Below are 15,047 nucleotides of genomic sequence, written 5' to 3'. Positions count from 1 at the left end.
AGAATGGATATTTATTGTTTAATGAGTACAGAGTTTCAGTATGGAATCGTAAAAAGTTGTAGCAGTGATGGTTGCACAGCAATGTGAATGTATTTAATGTAACTGAACTGCACACTTTAAAATGGTTAATATGGTAAATTTTATGCTATGTATGTTTTTCCACGGTAAAAATAAAGCATAATTGACTCTTTAAGCAAAAATTATAACAATGTGCTGTAGGGTTTACAAAATATGTAACAGTAATATATATGACAACATAACATAAAGAGCATATGGGGAGAAATGGGAACTTACTGTTATGAATTTTAACAGTACTTGTGAAGTGGTGTGATGCCCCTTGATGAGAGACCATGATAAAGCAAGGCTGTGTATTATAAACCCTTAAGTAACTACTAAAATCACAATAAGTTGTAGCTAGTGTGCCAACAAGAGAGATAATTGAAATCATTAAAAATAGTCAATTTTTCAAAAGTAAGTTTTAAAAAGAGGGAAATGGTAACAAAGGAAAGTTTAGAAAGACAGAAAGCGTTCAAACAGTGTGCTTGACTAAAATAAACATAGTTCAAATATTAAGACACAAATAGTTCAAAAATAAATGTAAAATTTTATATATACATACATAAAATGCTAACAGAAATCAAAAGGAGACTGGAGCAGCTATATTGATTTCAGACAAAGCAGACCACAGAACAAAGAATATCAACATGTTTGCAGGAGATCATGTCATAGTGATAAAGGGATGAATTCATTTCTGGATCCAACAGAAGCTATCATACAGGAAGTGAAAAACTAATGGAACTACAAGGGGAACTAACTAATAAAACCCACAATTATAGTTAGAGGTTTCAACAGTCTTCTCCCAGTAATAGAACAATAGAAAGAAAATCAGCAATGAGGTAGAAGAACTGAGCAAGGCCATCAATCATATGAAACATATCGGCACTTACAGAATACTTCATCTAAGGAAAGGAGAACACATATTATATTTAAGAACATGTGAAACATTCACCAAATTAAATCAGATCTTGGTTCATGAAACAAGTCTTACCAGACTTTAAAGAATGGAAATCACAAACAAACAAACAAGCAAACAAACAAATAAACAAACAAAACGTGTTCTCAGACTGTGTTGAAATGAATAACTGAAAAATTTGCTAACACTTGGAGTTAAACAGCACACCTCTAAGTAAACTGTGGGTTTAAAAGGAAGTCTCCTTTGAAATTAGAAACTAGTTTGAACTGAACAATAATAAAAATACAATATATCAAAATTTGTGGGATGCAGCTAAGGTAGTGCTTACAGAGAAATTTGTAGGATTAAATGCTTATGTTAGGAAAGAAGAAAGGACTCAAGTTAATAATGTAAGATTCACTCCTAGGGAAGAAGCAAAAGAGGAATGAAGTGAAGTCAAATCAAGCAGAAAGAAAGAAGAAAATAAGATAAAACAGAAAGAAGAAAATAAGATAAAAGGCCAAATCAATGTAACTTGAGACAGGAAAACAATAGAGAAAATCAATGAAACAAACCAAAAAATGTGTACTTGACTTGGAAAATGTTAGTAGACTGATAAATCTCTGGCAAGCCTGACAAACACAAAAGGTGTGAAGATACAAATATCGATATAAAGAATGAAAAAGGAGGTGTTGTTATAGACTTGGAAACATTAAAACAAAATATTGCATGCTTGGTGACTAACATAATTTTTATATATATATATGTGTGTGTGTGTGTGTGTGTGTATAATATATATATATATTATATATATAATATATATGTGTGTATAATATATTATATATAATATATAATATATATAATATATAATATATTATATATATTATATAATATAATTTATATATATTATATAATATATTTTATATATATATTATACACACACACACACACACACACACACACATATACATATATGACAACCCTGTGAAGAAAACTGGAAAATTTAGGTAAAGATGGACCCATTCCTCAAGGAACAGAAAGTACTAAAATGCCCCCAAAATAAAGGAGATAACATGAATATTCCTATAACTGTTAAATAAATTGAATTTGTAGTCAAATACATTCTGAAAGGGAAATCTCTGGGTACTCATGATTTCATTGGGAGATCCTTCCAAACAGTGAAAGAAATAATACCTACTGTATACAAACGTGCAGAAAATTGAAGAGGAAGGGATACTTCAAAACGCCACAACTTATTTCAAGAGGCTGAAATTACCCTGATATGGAAACCAGATAAAGACATTACCAAAAGCGAGATCTATGGTCCCATACCCTTAAAAAACATAGATGCAAAAAAAATTGTCAAAAAAATGTAAGGGGATCATATCCAGCACAATATTACAAGGAATGATACACCACAACGAAGGGAAATATAGGCCATTTCAATATTTGGAAATTAATCAATGTCACCCACCATATGAACAGATTAAAGAAGAAAAAAAGAACACATGATTATCACAGTAGATGTGGGAAAAGAGTCTGACAAAGTGCAACATGCATTCATGACTAAAACTCTCATCAAAGTAAGAACTGAAGGGTACTTCCTTAAGCAGATAAAACACATTTACAAAAAAACAAAAAACAACAACAACAACAAAAAAACTACAGCTAACATTGCACTTAATGTTAAATTACTGAATTACTGAATGCATTTTTTTCCCTTGAGATCAGGAACAAGGTAAAGAAGTTCCTAACATCACACTGAAAGTTTGAGCCAATAGAATAAGCTAGACAAAGAGATAAAAATGCATACAGTTTGGAAAGGAAGGTAACATGATTGTCTACATAGAGAAGAAAAAGAATCTACCAAAAAAAAAAAAAAAAAACCACACACACACACACACACGAAAAAACACTTCTAAAACCAATAAGGGAGTTCAACAAGGTGACAGGATACAAGGTCAACACACCAAAATCAAACTTATTTCTATACCCTAGAAATGTCTAATTTTATGCAAAACAATGAACCTCACATGAACCCAACATTTTATGTAGAAATAAACTCAAAGGGGATCAAAGAGCGTATATAAAAACTATGAAACTTTTAGGGGCGCCTGGGTGGCTCAGTGGGTTAAAAGCCTCTGCCTTTGGCTCAGGTCATGATCCCAGGGTCCCGGGATCGAGCCCTGCATCGGGCTCTCTGCTCAGCGGGGAGCCTGCTACGTCCTCTCTCTGCCTGCATCCCTGCCTGCTTGTGATCTCTGTCTGTCAAATAAATAAATAAACTCTTTAAAAAACAAAACTATGAAACTTTTAGAATAAAGCATAGAATAAGACATAATAAATTAGGGTTAGGCAGGGACTTCTTAGATGCAACATAAAAATAATGATCTATAAATGAAATAATTGATAAATTGGGCAAATTTGAGATCAAAAACCTTCGTTCTACTAAAGACACTCTTAAAGGAAAGAATAAGCCTAGAAGAAAATATTTGCAAATCAAATATCTGAAACAGGATTTGTATGCAGAGTATATAAATAACTCTCAAAACTCAACAATAAGTAAATAAACAGCCTAACAAGTGAGCAACAGACATTGTGACTTGAAACCAAGATGATATAAGGATGGCACATAAGCACATGAACAGTGTTCAACCTCATTAGCAGTTAAGAAAATGCAAACAAAAATAGCCAAACAGGGGCGCCTGGGTGGCTCAGTGGGTTAAGCCGCTGCCTTCGGCTCAGGTCATGATCTCAGGGTCCTGGGATCGAGTCCCGCATCGGGCTCTCTGCTCAGCAGGGAGCCTGCTTCCCTCTCTCTCTCTGCCTGCCTCTCTGTCTACTTGTGAACTCTCTCTGTCAAGTGAATAAAATCTTAAAAAAAAAAAGCCAAACCACACCTTTTCATATGACTACAATCACACATGTGCAAGCTCACGCACACACATGTACACACACACACACACACACACACACACCCCATTACCAAGTGTTGAGGATGATGTAGGGCTACTCCCAGACATTGCTGGTGTGAATCCTAAAATTTGGAGCCATCCTGGAACATGGCTTGACAGTTTCTTCTAAACTTAAACCTGGCACTTAACATGTGATCCCACAGTCTAACTCCTGAGTAACCTGAAAAACTGAAAATTTATGTTCACTAAAAAAGCCTGTGTGCAAGTCTTTATAGCAAGTCAATGCATATTCTACAAAAGCCGAAAAGAACCCAAATCCTTTTCAGTGAGCGAATGGATAAAACCAATCATGGCACACCCATACAATTAAATTGAATGAATTGTTATTGATGCATGCAACAACTTGGTTGGATCACAAAGTGCTCTGCATGGCTTCACATGTATACACACACACACACACACACACACACACACACACACATATACACCTATATACACACACATACGCACACATATGCATGTGTGCGTATGTGTGTGTATATAGGTGTGTGTGTGTATATATATATAAATATATATATATATAAATATATATATATATATAAAATTCTCAAAGTGACAAATCTATACTGACGGAGAATACACCAGTGGTTGCTGGGGGGTTGGGGTCAAGTTGGTGGTGATAGAATAGTTCTGTATACTCATTGTGGTGATGGTTACGCTAATCTGTACATTTGTCAAAATTCATATAATTCTATGCCAAAGGGAAAATAAAGCATAAATTTTACAGTGTGATCATTTGAAATAGCAAAAATTTAAAAACTATGCACACACACACACACACACACACACACACACATAGTAGAATGATTATAATTAAATGTGTTGATTTTATCAAGTGCTGGCAAGGATGTGAATGAACTGCAACTTGAATACCCTGCTGGCAGAAAATGTAAAAATGTTACAACTACCTTGGAAAAGGGCCTGGCAGTATTTTAGTCCATGTAGGCTGCTATAACAAAATACCACAGACTGGGTGGAAATGTAGTTGTTACAGTTCTGGAGGCTGGGAAGTCCAACACTGAGGAGCCGGGATATCTACCTTTTGGCAAGGGCCTTCTTCCTGGTTCATACCAGGTGCCTTCTCTCTGTGTTCCCACATGGTGGAAGGGGTGAGCTAGTTCTCTGGAACCTCTTTTTCGAGGGAATCGATGCCAATTTTGAGGGCTCTGCCATCATGACTTAGTCACTGCCTAAAGGCTCCCCTTCTAATATCATCATATTGGGCATTAGAATTTCAACATGTGAATATTGGGGGGGGGGACACAAATATTCACCCCACAGAAGGCAGTTTCTTAAAATATTACACATACACTTACCATATGATCTGGTCATTCTAGTCCTAAAATATTGCCCAAGAGGAAGGAAAGCATATGCACAAACAGAGACTTGTATATGAATGTTCACAATGGCTTTATTTGGAATAGCCAAATAATGAAACATTCCTAATATCCATCAACACATGAATTGATAAAATGAAAACAGTGATATTTCCATACAATGGAATACTCCTAGTAATAAAAGGGAACAAACTATTGATACCCACAATAACATCACTGGATCTCAACATGCTGAGATTAAGAAGCCAGAAAGAAATGAGCACACTAATGATGTATTATACCTTGGCTAACTGAATTAAAAAAAAAAAGAGCATATACACTATGATTACAGTTATTTAAAATTCCAGAAAAAGCTAATAAATGTCGACACAAAGCAGATCAGTGCCTGCCTGGGGGGACTGGAAAAAGTGAGGAGAGGCAGGAGGCAGGGATTACAAAGGAGCAGGGGCAGGAAATTTCCCACATTGAAATGTTACATTAGTGGTTATCCTTTGGCGGGGGGGGGGGGGGGTGATGGTGGAAGGAAAGGACAATAAATAGGATTACACAGAATGCCTCCAAGTTACTGGCAAGATTCTAGTCCTTAATGAGGGCAGTGATCATGTATTCTGCTACATTAATGTACACATTAGAAAAAGAAATATTTTATACACCCTCTGTACGTGTGAAGCATTTAAGAAAATACGTGTAAACACCAGAATGATATATCTATTTATATATATCATGCAAACAGTTATAACTACAGAGTTATTTTACAGACCAGGGATTCATAGAGTTTTAGAGATGGATGAACTACTATGATCATCAAGTGCGATCCCCTCAATGTACATCAAGAATAGTGAAGGGAACTTGCCTCAGGTCCAACAGCTAAGACTTAAGCCTTCTTACTTTCACAGGAGTGCCTTTTTCATTACTTCCTTTTTTCATCTCTTGAGCTAGCTTTCTTTCTGTGACCCCAGTTAAGCTCTCTGCCCCCACACAAAGGAAAACATGCCTACGTGCATAAACATCTACCTAACTACCTACTTACCTATTTACATACATGGTGCGCTGTTAATGTTTAATAACCCACTCGTGGGAGGAAAGCAAATTTGTAGCACACACTTACCAATTTTTTTTCTGACCTAATTTCTCCCATCATGGCTGATTTCAGACCACAAACATGATGTCACTGAATGCAGAATTTTGGAAGAGATGTGCTGTAGAGCACCATTTATAGTTGTTTTTTTTTCTTTTTCACGATACAGCTACAGTAGATGAAAATAGCCTGGAGAGTACAGATTAAGAGTAAAATGTAGTAAAATAATTAGGAAAACACAAGTTTTGAGTGTTTACTAACTTTGCTTTCAATATAATTTATTTAACTGTAAATCTGTATAATTCAATATTTACTAATGGTATGCTTGCCAACTGGCTCACAAAATTTCCTAAAATTTTAATGATTGACCATCACCAGCTGCTTTGAGCTGGCTCTAGCGTGCGACTGCTGCATAGATAAATTCAAACTTTGGGGTGTGCTTCAAAAGTTCCTCAGAGGATTTGTTTCATCCTTGCCACAAAACGAGCATATTGAGCTTGCATGGTCCTTATTTGCAACATTTTAGAATTTGGGAAAATAGTGGGTTAATTTTATAGATCATTCTTTTATCACCCTCACCAAGTAAATGGTGGAATTGAATAGCCAGTATTTATATAGAGCACATAATGTGAAATAAAGTAATTTGTGCCTACTATACATAGGCGATAGATTGATGCTGAGATCACATTTCTCCAGATGTGTCTTCCTATTTATTTAAAACCCTGTGCCCCATCTATCCCTCCCTCCCTCTCTCCCTCCCTCCCTCCCTTCCTTCCTTCCTTCCTTCCTTATTTGTCATGGTGTTTCAGAGGGAGACAACCAATAGTAGGTAAACAGAGACATATAAGAGAGAAAGAAATAGAGATATAGACAGACAGATAGATAAATAGATAGATGAGAGAGAGAGAGAGAGAGAGAGAGAGATTGATTTTACAGAATTGGCTCACATGGTTATGGAGGTGTAATAACAATTTTTGATATTCTGTAATAGATATTTTGGCATCTTAGGGTCATGGGGCCATGCTGATGACCCAAGGTTGTTTTCACCTCCACCATCTTAGTGTTTTTGTAGGGGTGTGAACATCTTACTACAAACCATCCATCCACAAGCCTCAACATTTGTGTTTTGCTTCCTGTCCAATAGGGAACATCTTCCACCTAGCTACTTCCTACTACCATAGTAATGAAGGTAATTTTGCCCAAGTTCCTCTCTGCTTCTCCCTGCGAGTGACCTCATGTGGCTCTGTGTGGTGTGCCATGCCTTCCACCCTCTGAGGAGATGATATTGCAGACTCCCTCTTGATCAGGGGGATGTCTGTTCAGGCCCTCAGCTAACTACATGACGCCCACTTGTATTAAGGAGGACAATCTGATTTACTCCAAGTCCACCTTTTTGAATCTTAAATCTCGTCCAAAATACCCTCAGAGAAACATCCAGAACAAAGTTTGGTCACATATGTGGACACATTGTCCCAGCCAAGTTGACACATAAAATTAACCATCACAAATCCATCTAGGTACCTATATGCATCCCCTTAAACTATACTTAATCTTCACATAAAGACGATAACAAGGTCATACTTCTACCTATCATGACGCAATTATCTGGCGCACAAACAAAAACACACTTACCCTTTCACCACAAGAGGATGCACATCCTTGAGTGAGTTTACTTGAGTCTACTCTCTCTACGGTGCAAATTTGACATGTATCCATTCAAATATCTTATGTTACAAGATAAGGGGATGACAGAGGGAAGAGAAAGTTATTGGACAGACAGACAGATATAAATACAGGCACATATTTCTAACAAAACGAGAAAGAAATACTCATAGCAATTAAAGTTTTTCTTTCTATAACTGGTCACATGGCCATATCTGGTATTTGTAATGACTTTCTCTTACTATTCGTTCCATATTTCCTTTGCCCTCAGCAAGCAGCTCAGCTGGCCATGGTTCTTTATCTGGTAGGGTGTCCCAGGCTTTCATTCCTGAAGGGTCTGGGCTATTAGTAGTCCTTCCTGAATTTTGTTGTAGTTTTCCATTGAGTTTAATTACAGGGCATGTTATTACTAAGGGATGCCTTAAGGGATCTCCTATATTCTAGACATGCTCTGCCATGCCTCTATTGTGGAGTGGCAGTGCAATTTCCACTTGGTGGTCAGGGTCAATAACTTCGGTCAGAACAGTAATTGCCTTCTTTGCCTGTTGATTGAGAGGCATGAGGACCCCAAAGTGGCTGGGTGGTGGTCTTAATTTCCAGTTCAGTGGAATCATTATTGTGTCTCCAGATGGAAGTGTTCCTCCCTTTGGAACTAAGACCTCTATCCAGGCCGGTGGAGCATAAAGTCATGGAGACAGGAAGCCAACTTTTTGCAAGTGGGTCACTAGACAGGACAATGAGTGGTTCCACTCCCATTTACACCCCTTGATTCTTGGGCCTGTGAACGTTGACTGTGGGAGAAATAGCACCGTATATTGGATGGTGACCCAGAGCATATACAGCTTCCTGGAGAGCCTTACTGCAGCCCTGCAAGGTATCACCACCTAGTTGGGGTTGTCACTGAGTCTTCAAAAGGCCTTCTTCAAGGGGACCTGGCCTCCCCTACATTCAAGAGGTTCTGTGCCTATAAACTGGCTCAAGTCTGGGAATTAATTGAGGAGATGTGACTATTTTTTATTTCCAAGTTGGACTTTTGTTCATTTGACCTGGAATTTTTCTGGCTATACAGATTAAGTGAGTATTTAGTAGGCTTCCTATATGTCTCTCTTCTAGGAACATCATGATCAACTAGCCAACATCATAGCTCTCTGGGAGCCAGGCTGTTCTAATTCCTGCTTTGATTCTGTTGCCCGTTATGGTAATCATGTCCACCTTTACCTTTGGAGGTTGAGTGATGCCACTTGGCCCCTGCCACCCAGAATACAATTACTCCCATTGCCTTTAGGTTACCCAATTCAATAGCAACAATTCCCATTGTAAGTTCTGGTCCACAGAGAAGAACAATGTTCCAGCAGGCCCCTAAAAGTGAGGTAAAAAGTGTAACCCATGAGAAGGTGTGCTCTTCAAGGGTGGAGCTGGGGCTCCCCACAAAAATTTAATTCTCACAGTTGTGGTGAAGGGTGTGCCCTGCAGACCCTCTCAGAGTGGGTGAGTAGGTCTTCATTGACAAATCTACTCCAACATTCAAATCTCCTTAAGACTTTGAATCCTTTCTTCTACACGAAACCAAGGGCAGGTCTTTCTTTTTTAGTTCACTTACTGTGAACCACATTTTGGGTCATGTGTTAACCAACCAAACAACATCTCAGAGTCCTTTCTAAGCATGCTGCAACATTAAATGAAGCGTCTCTGCTTAGTGGGCCCATGTCAATAAGTTCACCCCAATCCAACTTTATGTTCCTTACACCATTATCCCACACCCTTAATGTCCATTCCCACACAAGCCTCCCTATTTCTGTCTGTATGTGTTAGGAAAAAATGTAGCACATTCTCTCATGGGTTATACTTTTTACCTCACCTTTAGGGGTCAGCTAGGACTTGAGTCTTGTTATAGGTCTGCAAGCAGAAAGAGGTGGTGGCGGCTGGGTCCTGGGAAGCACCATCAGTGTCTTTCAAGGAAACTTCCTTTTCATTACACTTTCTTCAAGCAATGCAGGGTTGGAGAGGCTCTGAGGGGAGTTTCTCCTCAGACAGGGGTTGGAGAGGCTGTTTCTACTAGTAAAGATGACTCATGGGACTTTAGGGGCTCAATGTTTCCAGTTTCATCAGGGTCTTCTCCCATGTTCCATCCCATCATTAGGATCCCATTCCTCCCCAGTCCATGCCTTCACTTTAATGACAGATATATGGTGAGGTTAGGAATTCAAGTTGCATTGTAATTCAGCCATAGGATGAGATTCTCATAGGATAAGATTCTGGGTTTTGTTTTCAGCAGTCTCAGCCTGTGGCTACAGGAAATAAGGTGTCTCTTTCAGGGCAGACATGGAAGCTGTCAGGTCATTTATGAAGTGCTTGAGCAAGTAATTCGAATCCCTGAGCTCATCCTTTTCTTTCCCTACCTTGTCCAGTGGCATTAGGAACAGCCAACAATTTTCATTATACCCCTTAGTTTCACAAAAGTGTTTTAAGGTATCATGTACATGGCCTGCCAGATCCTTGCCTCTTATCAATATTTGATTAGGGGTATCCGATAGTGATATTTTGTGTATCTCTATTGCCACCTCAGGCCATGGACTATCGGTGTGCTCTTTACTACTGGAAATAGAGTTGTTAGTGTCTTTAAATATAATCAAATTATAGAGACAACTTCAAAACCCCACAACCCCAATTCTGAAAACTCGTCGTTAAGACTCTGTTCTCTAGAAACAGTTCTGGTGCCAAAATCTGCATGCGTCAAGGTTCTGCAGAGAAACAGAACCAATAGGGTGCATGAATGTGTGTGTGTGCGAGTGTGTGTGTGCACACACGTGCACGCATCTACAGACAGGCAGACAGAATGACAGAGATAGAGAGATACAGAGAGAAATAGGGAAGGAGAGAGAGAGACAGAGACAGAGAGAAAATTATTTCAAGGAACTGGCTCATGCAATTATGGAGGCTGGAAAGTCCAAAATCTAGAGAATTGGCTGATGGACTAGAGACCCACAGAAGAGCCAACTTTGCAGTTCAAGTCCAAAGGCCATCTGCTGCAGAATTCCCTCTTGCTCTGGAGAGGTCAATCTTTTGCTCTGTTCAGGCCTTCACATGATTGGATGAGGCCTGCCCATATTATAAAGGGCAATTTGGTTTACTCAAACATCACAGATTTAAAACTTATTCTCATCCAAAACCACTCTCACAGAGTCATCCACAATAATGTTTTGTTTGTTTGTTTGTTTGTGAGGGAGGGAGGGAGAGATAGAGATGGGGAGGAGTAGGGGCAGGAGAGAGAATCTTGGAACCTAACACGGGGCTTGGTCTCACAACCCTGAGATCATGACCTGAGCTGAAACCAAGAGGCAGATGCTTAACTGACTGAGCCATCCAGGCACCCCCGTAATAATATTTGACCACATATCTGGGCACCATGGTCCAGCCAAACTGATACATAAAATTAACCATTACGCTTTATTGTTTCTGTGATTCTTCCACTCTCTCTTCCTCTCTTTTTAAAACACATAGTATTTCATGGCAAATTGGTCACAGCTTTTGGTTTACACATATTTTTTTTTTCCCCATAAAGTGTTCTATGTAATTGCCATCACAACCCTATGACCTGGATAGGGAAGGCATTTATACTTCCTCCTCACATGCCAGAAGACTATATTTCAGAGAAGCGAGGTGATTTGCTCAAGGCTAAACAGCCAACATTTGGCCACTCCAGGAGATCTTCTGACTTAAGATTCCTGGCTCTTTCTAATGATTTTAGTTCCCAAAACCTCAGCTGAAAGTGCATTGAAAATTGCAACACTGCCCATATCTTCAATCACTTATTGACATCCATAGTATCTCTGGAGTCACCCTGGTTTCTATGATGTATCATTTGCAGGGTGGGGGGCAGGGTGGACATTCTCAGTGCCATACTCCAGATTATTTTTTATTATTTCTGCATGTATTATATTAGTTTTATATTGCCTTGGGCAGATAACGGCCCCCGAGAGACAACTAGAATTGATGGTATGGTTCTGGAAGAAGTAAGATGGATAGGGTTCTCTTTTCCATTTAGCCCATTTACCATTTGAAGAGGAATTGCCAGTGAGTCAATAAGAGGGTGGGCCTGAAGCATTACCCTCCCCTCCTTAGGCTGCCAGCTTGTTTACTCCTCACAGTAGATAATGTTACCACCTCTTACAATGGGCCTGGATGGACTTTGCTGACTCAGGTTCAGCACCATTTTGTGGCTGGAACAGCAGACAAAGATTTTGTTTTTAAATGATAAGGCTTTTAGGGGCACCTGGGTGGCTCAGTCAGTTAAGTCGACTCTTGATTTCGGCTCAGGTCATGATCTCAGGGCCCTGAGACTGAGCCCTGTGTCAGGCCCCATGCTCGGTGGAGAGTCTACTTGAGATTCTCTCTCTCCCTCTCCTCCCCGCCCCCAACATGCTCACTCACTCTCTTTCTCTCAAATCAAACAGTCTTCAAAAATAAACGATAAGCCTTTTAAATGGTAATGGGTCAGACAGTATACCTTATTAACCTCCATTTCATTGACAGCTTTTTAATAATAGGAATTGAATGATACACTTCACAGGTTGGATGGAGAGAAGAGCAGAGTAATAGACAGGACCTGATGATTTCGATGAAAATAATGCAATGGTCTCATCACATTAATCCTTGAAGTAGAATTAGTAATTCATATCATGTTAATTTGTTTTTCAGAAAGCCTTTCTTCTTGCATAAAATACACATAGACCAGGAAAGTTTAATAGAGCTCCATGATGTCTCCAAAGCACTTTCCTGTATATCATGCAAACAACAATGGGAGATTCAAGAGGGCGTATTCAGTCCAACTCAGTGAATCTCATTGACATCTTCGTGCCTGGTGCTTTGCTAGCGACTGTAAGAAATTCACAGATGTAGCCACTTTGTGGGGCGGGGGGGGGCATATATTTAATCCACAAGTACACATTTGGGGAGGCTCTTTACACCATCAGCACTGTTCTAGGCACTATAGTGCTCAGAGAGAGGAAATCAAGAGAAGAAAATTATTATGTTCACTCTTTTTAAAAGATTTATTTATTTATTTGAGAGAGAGAGCGAGCGAGCGAGCAGGGGCAAGTTCAGAGGGAGGGGGAGAAAGAGAATCCCAAGCAGACTCCCCGCTGAGCACAGAGCCTGACGTGGACCTCAATCTCACTACCCCGCGATCATGATCTGAGCCAAAATTATGTGCCCGACGCTCAACTGACTGAGCCACCTAGGTATCCCTAAAGTGTTCATTCTTTAGTGGGCTTTAGTGATCTGAGAATCTAGTTGGGAATAATAGTGAAGCAGAAAGACTTTACCCATTAGGGAAGAAGTAGATTAGCGATTAATTGTTGGGCTGTAAGTGTAACTGGGTTTCCAAGAAGAAAGAGATTGGCATGGACTGGTACATTTGGAAAGAACGTAAGAGGGGATTGCAAAACTGTGACTCAGAGGGCACATAGGATTTATACAGACAGAGGAGAGGAAAGGAGAGGAGAGAAGATATTTTTAGGAGAATGAGGAAAAACTTGAACATGGGCACAGAGATGGGAATGAGCATGGCAAATATGGGAAGCATCAAGAAGAGCTCTCAGGACATGAAAGAAAGAACTGTTGACAATATCATAGATCTGGCCTCATGGCACTGTGGAGCACACAGTGGACTAAGAACCAGAGGGCCTGAATTCCCAAAGGTATTATCCTGGTTCTGCACTTACTACATGGGTGGCCTTGGTTAGGTCATTTAGATGCTTTGTGCCCTGGTGCCCTGACTTACTCAGTCATGTGAGGATACTGACAGTAGCCTGCTTCTCTCTCATGCTTGTAAAAACCGCAGGAGATGATGTCTGAAGAAGCGTTGTTGTTGTTGTTGTTGTTGTTGTTGTTTCTTTAGTTTCATGTATTTGGTATCTTTTATTCACTTATTTGAGAGAGAGAGAGAGAGAGAGAGAGAGAGCACACAAGCAGGGGGAGTGGCAGACAGAGGGAGAAGGAGAGGCAGGCTCCCCGCTGAGCAAGGAGCCTGATGTGGGGCTCCATCCCAAGACCCTAGGATCATGACCTGAGCTGAGGGCAGATACTTGATAGAATGAGCCACACAGGCGCCCCAAGAAGTGTTTTTTAAATAGTAAAATAAAAATGAGCATCCCTTCTTCCATATGGTATTACACCAGCATGGTGAGGAAATGGCTCCTGAGTCTATAGTATGTTTGTTTTCTAGTTGGTTGCAGGCAGAAAGTTACTGCATGTGGGAGCAGGGGCTGCTGATTAGTTGATATGAAGGCAATTTTTGCCCCTGAAGAGGGGCAGACCTGGGAGCCTGAATACAGGGGACCTGGGTTCTCTGCTGGGTTATATGAACTCTTTGAAAGGGGTGCCTGTTCTCTGACATCAGATGAAACAAGTGACAAAACTATACACGAAGGCTGGTGAGGTGTAGTGGAAAAAGACCTGGACCTGGAATGAAATCTGTCTGAGATCAGATTTTAGGGTTCACCCCATAGTAAACATGTGACCTTAAGCAAGCAACTTGCTATCTCTGGGCCCCAGTTCCCTCATCTGTCAAACTGAAGTAAAAACACCACCTGCCCCACTTCCTTATAGAGTGGGTTGTTGCAAGGACCAAATGCACAACATGTGAGAGGTTTCTGTAAACTCTAAAGTGGTAGGCGAAGTTGGCTTATTTTCATTTTTCTTATTAATAATTGGAAACTGAGTTTTCTGACCAGTTGCCATCTACTATTTTAGCCTGCCCTATCATCATTTCTGAAAGGTTATATTTCAGTAGAGCCAGCTGTACCTTACCACAGTATTAACACTGTAGTTAGTCTGAATTCTTAGGGTTTCTATACAATTAAATCAGAACCTGAATTTAGGATGAAGATCACAGAGTCATAAACCATTCAGGGGTAGTGGTGGGGAGTCTGGACCTGCAGTTAAAACAGAAGACAAATTTGCTCAGTTCTATTTTACTCCACCTGATCATTTGCTTTATGTGGGCAAGAACACAGAGCTCAACAAGGTTTTCAGAATGTCCC

The sequence above is a fragment of the Martes martes genome (genome assembly GCF_963455335.1).
Source record: "Martes martes genome assembly, chromosome: X".
In the NCBI taxonomy this organism is placed as follows: Eukaryota; Metazoa; Chordata; class Mammalia; order Carnivora; family Mustelidae; genus Martes; species Martes martes.
Note: the sequence above shows the minus strand (reverse complement) of the source record.